The 5,713-nt window shown below is 37.4% G+C and overlaps 1 non-coding gene across 1 annotated transcript; it reads left to right on the plus strand.

Moving 5' to 3' along the window:
• Positions 1 to 1,385: 1,385 nt before the first annotated feature.
• On the plus strand, positions 1,386 to 1,516 carry LOC149995994 (small nucleolar RNA SNORA3/SNORA45 family). Its single transcript, XR_016507532.1, has one exon. It is a non-coding gene; the product is annotated as a small nucleolar RNA SNORA3/SNORA45 family (small nucleolar RNA).
• Positions 1,517 to 5,713: the final 4,197 nt, after the last annotated feature.

Below are 5,713 nucleotides of genomic sequence, written 5' to 3' on the forward strand. Positions count from 1 at the left end.
CAACTAATAACATACAAGGGAGCTCCAATAAGGCTATCCTCAGATTTCTCAGCAGAAACACTACAAGCCAGAAGGGAATGGCAAAAAATATCCCAAGCAATGAAAAACAAAGGCCTACAACCAAGAATACTCTACCCAGCAAGGCTCTCATTCAAAATGGAAGGTGAAATAAGTTTCCGAGACAAAAGAAGGCTAAAAGAATACATCTCCACCAAACCAGCATTGCAAGAGATGCTAAAGGACCTGCTTTAAGAAGATGAAGAAACAAAGAGAGACCGAGAGGAACACAAGTACAAAGGGGGAAAATGACAATGAATAAGTACTTATCGGTAATAGCCTTAAATGTAAATGGATTAAATTCTCCAATCAAAAGACATAGGGTAGCTGAATGGATTAGAAAGTATGACCCACATATATGCTGTCTACAAGAGACCCGCCTTAGAACAAAAGATCTACACAGAGTGAAAGTGAAGGGATAGAAAAAGTAGTTCAAGCAAATGGACCTGAAAAAAAAGCTGGGGTAGCAATACTTATATCAGACAAAACAGATTTCACAGCAAAGGCCATAAAAAGAGACAAAGAAGGACATTTCATAATAGTTAAGGGAAAAATCCATCAACAAGTTATAACCCTTATAAATATATATATGCACCCAACATAGGAGCACCCAAATATGTAAGAAAAATTTTGAAAGACTCCAAGAAAGATATAGACAACAACACACTCATAGTAGGGGACTTTAACACCCCATTGTCAACAATGGACAGATCTTCGAAGCAGAGAAACACCAAAGATATTGAGGCACTGAAAACACTCTAGATCAAATGGACTTAGTCGAGATATATAAAACTTTTTATTCCAAAGAAGCAAAATATACATTCTTCTCAAGTGCACATGGAACATTTTCAAAGATAGACCACATGGTAGGACACAAAACAAGCCTCAACAAATTCAAGAAAATTGAAATTATATCAAGCATCTTTTCAGATCACAATGGCTTAAAATTGGAAAGGAAACTCAAGGAAAAAAACTCAAAAACACTCAAACTCATGGAGAATGAATAACATGCTATTAAAAAATGAATGGGTTAACAATGACATCAAGAAAGAAATCAAAAAGTTTCTGGAAATGAATAATAATAAACACACAACAACCCAAAACCTATGGGATGCAGCGAAAGCAGTCCTAAGAGAAAAATTAATAGCAATACAGGCCTACCTAAAAAGATAGAAGAATCGCTAATAAAAAATTTAACCCTACAGCTACAAGGACTAGAGGAAGAACAACAAACAAAACCCAGATCAAGTAGAAGAAAGGAAATCTTCAAAACTAGAGCAGAATTGAGTGACATAGAGACTAAACTAACAATTCAAAAGATCAACATAATCGAGGCTAGAGTCACGCTTGCTATCAGCTATTGCCTTAGTGTGCTAGAGTCCTCAAAGAGCAATTGCTGGCCTTATTCACTGACTGTGGCCCCCCTATGGCATAGTCAGTCACCAGGTTAGTGACAATGCAAAAAAAAAAAAAAAAAAAAAAAAAAAGATCAACATAAGTAGGAGCTGGTTCTTTGAGAAGATAAACAAAATTGACAAGCCTATAACCAGGCTCATCAAGAAAAAAAGAGAGAGAACCCAAATAAATAAAATCAGAAATGAAAGAGGAGAAATCACAACTGATACCACAGAAATACAAAGAATCGTAAGAAATTACTATGAACAACTGTATGGCAAGAAATTTTACAACCTAGAGGAAATGGACAAATTCCTGCAAACATATAGTCTTCCAAATTTGAATCAAGAAGAAGCGGAAAGACTGAAGAGACCAATAATAACTAGTGAAATTGAAGCAGTAATCAAAAACCTCCCGTCACACAAAAGCCCTGGACCGGATGGCTTCACAGGTGAATTCTACAAAACATTTAGAAAAGAACTAACTCCTATCCTCCTCAGACTATTCCAAAAGATCCAAGAAGAGAGAAGACTCCCAAACTCATTCTATGAAGCCAGTATTACCCTAATTCCAAAACCAGGTGAAGACACAACAAAGAAAGAAAACTACAGGCCAATATACTGATGAACATAGATGCTAAAATCCTCAATAAAAGATTGGCAAACCAGCAACACATTTGAAAGATCAGAAACCACGATCAAGTTGGATTCATCCCAGGGATGCAAGGATGGTCTAATATTCGTAAATCAATAAACGTAATACACCACATAAACAAATTTAAAGACGAAAACCACACGATCATATCAATAGATGCATAAAAAGCATTTGATAAAGTACAACACCCATTTATGATGGAAACTCTCAGCAAAGTGGGAATAGAGGGGCTTACCTCTACATAATAAAGGCCATATATGAGAAACCTGAAGCCAACATCATACTCAATGCGCAAAAACTGAGAGCATTCCCCCTGAGATCAGGAACAAGACAAGGCTGTCCACTGTCTCCACTCCTTTTCAACATAGCCTTGGAAGTTCTAGCCACAGCAATCAGACAAGAAATGGAAATAAAAGGCATCCAAATTGGAAAAGAGGAAGTAAAACTGTCATTATTTGCAGATGACATGATAGTGTACATAGAAAACCCTATAGACTCCACAAAAAAACTACTCGACCTAATAAACGAATTCAGCAAAATAGCAGGGTACAAAGTCAATATTCAGAAATCGAAGACATTTCTGTACACCAACAATAAAATCTCAGAGATAGAAACTAAAAGAAAAATCCCATTTACCATAGCAACAAGAAAAATAAAGTACCTAGAAATAAACTTAACCAAGGAGGTAAGAGACCTTTACTCAGAAAACTACATAACACTGAAGAAAGAAATTAAGGAAAATACAAATAAATGGAAGCATATACCATGCTCATGGATGTGAAGAATCAAATCATTAAAATGTCCATACTACCCAAAGCAATTTATAGATTCAATGCAATCCCTATTAAAATACCAATGACATTTTTCACAGACCTAGAACAAATATTTCAGAAATTTATATGGAACCAAAAAAGAGCCCGAATAGCCACAGCAATTTTGAGACAGAAGAACACAGCAGGAGGAATCACAACACCAGACATCAAACAATACTACAAGGCCACGGTACTGAAAACAGCCTGGTACTGGCATAAGAACAGACATGTAGATCAATGGAACAGAACAGAGAGCCCATAAATAAACCCAGGTCTATATGGCCAACTAACTTTTGACAAAGGGGGAAGGAACATCAAATGGAATGAAAAGAGCCTCTTCAACAAATGGTGTTGGGAGAACTGGAGAGGGACATGCAAAAAAAATGAAACTAGACCACCAACTTACATCATACAGCAGAATAAACTCAAAATAGATCAAAGACTTAAATGTAAGCTGTGACACCATAAAAGTCCTAGAGGAAAAAATAGGCATGAAAATTTTAGATATCTCATGTAGCAACATTTTCATTGGTATATTTCCTAAGGCAAGGGAAATAAAGGAAAGAAAAAACAAATGGGACTACATCAAACTAAAAAGTTTCTGCTCAGCTAAAGAAAACAGCAAGATGAAAAGGGAACCAAGCATAGGGGAAAGTATATTTGCCAATGATATCTCAGACAAGGTATTGATCTCCAAAATATATAAAGAACTCATACTACTGAACACCAAGAAGACAGTTAAAAAATGGGCAAAGGACCTGAACAAACACTTCCCTGAAGAGGACATACAGAGGGTCCATAGACATATGAAAGAATGCTCAACATCACTAGCCATCAGAGAGAGGCAAATAAAAACCACAATGAGATACCACCTCACAACAGTCAGAACGGCCATCATCAACAAGTCAACAAACAACTTGTGCTGGAGAGGATGTGGAGAAACGGGAACCCTACTGCACTGTTGGTGGGAATGCAGAGTGGTGCAGCCACTATGGAAGATAGTTTGGAATTTCCTCAAAAAACTAAAAATGGAACTGCCTTTTCAACCAGCAATTTCATTGCTAGGATTATATCCGAAAAATCCTGAAACACCAATTCAAAAGAACCTGTGCACCCCTATGTTCATAGCAGCACTATTTACAATAGCCAAGTGCTGGAAACAACCTAAGTGCCCATCTGTAGATGAGTGGATCAAAAAACTGTGGTACGTTTACACAATGGAATACTATGTAGCAGAAAGAAAGAAGGAACTTCTACCTTTTGCATCAACGTGGATGGAACTAGAGAGAATTATGCTTAGCGAAATAAGCCAAGCAACGAAAGAAAAATACCTTATGCTGTCACCTATTACAGGAAACTAAGGACCAACACAAACAAATGAGCAAAGTTGAACCGGAGGTATGTAAATAAGGAATAAACTAACAGTAACAAGGGGGGAGGAAGAGAAGGGGGTAAGAAGGGGAAGGGTCTAGTCAAAAAACATGTATAAATGACCTACGGACATGGACAACTGAGTGGGGACTGAATGTGGGAGAAGGGAGGGACAGGGTGCAGGGAAGCAAGAGGAGAAATAAAGTGGGACTACTGTAATGGAAAAAAAAATTTAGTGGGGGAAAAGTGAAAATATGAAGAATAGAAATGCCAGGAAGTACAATGATTTTCCTTCACACTGTGTATTTTTCTCCCTATCTGATCCCTCCATAGTTTGCCATTTTAAAGAAATAAGTAATGACATAAGTTTCTTTGCATAAAACTAATAAGACCAGTTGTTAATAGAGGGTTTTTTTTTGACCAAGACATTGACTAAAATGTCATGCCTAAAGGAGACATGCTTGGGCTCTGGTTATTACCAAAAAGCCCTGAGGAACTGGGAATGACTTTCCAAGGTAATGAAAGCCCACAAGATTAAAGGCCTGGTACCGTGGTTGGTTGTGCGATCCACAGCAATCTTCCTACGGAAAGAATGAAGGCTGTTTTTCTGAAAGATGGCTAGAAGGGACCTTAAGGCACAATGGAAAACCAGAAGGACTTGGGAAAGACAGGTGTGTACAGGAAAAGCTGAATGCCAGGTATGTGGCTCAGCTTCTGTGTCCTGAAGGGCAGACTGAAGGTCACCCTAAATGTTCCTTGTGTAAGTTCCAGCAAAGCGGAACTAAAGATCATAAATGATCATTTGCTGCTCTCATTGTGTTTATGCAAATGAACATGGTAAATTAAAAATAGATTTAATGCAGTCCCTTTAATGACAAGGAGGGTAATCTTAGGGAGAAAAATCGTGATTCAAGGAAAATCACAATGATCAGTGGCAGACTATAAAGTAGTGCAGCTAACTGTCTTTAAAGTTTCTTTTTATTTAAAATTTGTTTTTATATGAAAGTTAAACTATGTCTGTAGTATCATCAAAGATGTTTAATTTACAGGCAAAAAGAATGTCAAATGCCTTGCAACTGGATGTCTTTCGAATAAGACAGTCTTACAGATTTAGAGACTTGTTTGTGGGTTATGTTACATAAATTGACATATGTTTTCTGTTTTCAAAGGGTATAAGCCTATGATCTCATTACCTGAGTGATGTCTGTACATATAGGTCTCACTTAATCCTGTCTGCAGCGCTGCCTTCTGAAACTCAACGGTTTGGATGAACTAAGTGGCTAGGTTGAAGTATGGGGTGGTCTGTGGGCTTCACTTTACAAAACTGGTTTCTCTTTTTTATCCTAATTGCTTGGGCAGAAAGGGCCCAGAGGTCTAAGATGGGGGAAACCTAAAATATTTCCCTTAGCCGAAACTAAGTATAA

This window comes from Furipterus horrens, unplaced genomic scaffold, assembly GCF_987537825.1.
Source record: "Furipterus horrens unplaced genomic scaffold, mFurHor1.1.pri manual_scaffold_12, whole genome shotgun sequence".
Taxonomy (NCBI): domain Eukaryota; kingdom Metazoa; phylum Chordata; class Mammalia; order Chiroptera; family Furipteridae; genus Furipterus; species Furipterus horrens.